Genomic DNA, 1,774 nt, shown 5'->3' on the forward strand with positions numbered 1-1,774 from the left:
AACATACACCACCACCTGTAGTTCCTGGTTAGTAACTGTGTAGTTTCGTTGTGCCCCATTCAGTGACTTACTAGCATAGTAAATCAGATGAAACATCTTGTTGCGCTTCTGACCCAACACAACTCCTAAAACAGTACCACTAGCATCACAGATTACCTCAAATGGCTCTGCCCAATATTGGCCAATGATCACTGGTGCAGAAATTAGCTTCTCATTTAGGCATTCAATGGCTCTAAGACATGCCTCATCAAAGACAAATTTCACCTCCTTCTCCAAAAGCTTGCACATGGGGGGTGAAATTTTGGAGAAGTCCTTGATAAACCGCCTATAGAATCCGGCATGTCCTAAGAAACTCCGAACACCCATCACACAAATCGGCGGATGTAACTTTTCAATCACCTCAATTTTTGCTTTGTCGACCTCAATCCCTTTCTGTGACACTTTGTGCCCAAGGACTATGCCTTCCTTGACCATGAAATGACACTTCTCCCAGTTCAGCACTAGATTTGCCTCCTCGCATCTCTGTAGGGCCCTGCTAAGATTCAATAAACAATCATCAAAGGTATCACCTAACACTGAAAAGTCATCCATGAAGACCTCCAGAGTGTCCTCCACCATGTCTGAGAAGATCATACACCTTTGGAAGATTGATGGTGCATTACATAGTCCAAATGGCATGCGTTTAAACGCAAAGGTGCCATAAGGACATGTAAATGTAGTCTTTTCCTGATCTTCAGGAGTAATCAATATCTGGTTGTAGCCAGAGTATCCATCTAAGAAGCAATACCACCTTTTTCCAGCCAACCTGTCAAGCATTTGGTCCATGAAAGGCATTGGGAAGTGATCCTTCAAGGTTCACTTGTTGAGCTTCCTGTAGTCCATACACACTCGCCATCCAGTAACTGGTCTTTGTGGGACCAACTCATTTTTTGCATTCGCGACCATAGTCATACTACCCTTTTTGGGCACACATTGCACTGGACTGACCCAGTGACTGTCAGAAATGTGGTACACCACCCCAGCTTCTAACCACTTGATTATATCATTATTGACCACCTCTTGCATAGGTGGGTTTGACCTCTTATGGTGTTCAATGCTTGGGCTGCAGTCCTTCTCAAGTTGGATCTTATGGGTGCATATACCCGGAGGTATCCCGATGATGTCAGCAATGGTCCACCCAATGGCCCTTTTGTACCTAATCAGCACTTTGATCACAACTTGGACCTATTTATCATTCAAATCTGCAGCCAAAATCACAGGTAATGTAGCGACCCTTTCAAAACGGTACCACTACTTAAACAAGAAATCTAATTAAATACTCACGACATTCAAAACCAATTAATGAGGCATACATATTTTAATCTAGTAGAGGGATTAGATTCAACAATTTTGGCAATTAACCGACCAAATCTTCATGCATATATTAACCTCACACTCGAGGGTGAAATAACAAGAATATTACACTTCCGAGTACTGAAATCAGCCAACTCATGCTTCACACAACTTTCAAGACATATAGCAAAATCATTATATTACAAAATTTGGGCTTACACACCCCAAAAAGATAAAATGTATAACCATACTTATATTGCAACCCATGGTGACATGACCAAATCAGCCCTCAAAATCTCATGTAAAATATACAGCACAAAGATCATGTACAAGTCCCAAGGTTTATACAAAAATATAGATGCCTATATGCAAATGTGATCTTCCTTAAGGCTTTCAAAATCTGAAATCTCCAATGGCCAGCTTCAAGCATCATCGCGAACAA

This window comes from Solanum tuberosum, unplaced genomic scaffold (genome assembly GCF_000226075.1).
Source record: "Solanum tuberosum cultivar DM 1-3 516 R44 unplaced genomic scaffold, SolTub_3.0 scf00223, whole genome shotgun sequence".
Taxonomy (NCBI): domain Eukaryota; kingdom Viridiplantae; phylum Streptophyta; class Magnoliopsida; order Solanales; family Solanaceae; genus Solanum; species Solanum tuberosum.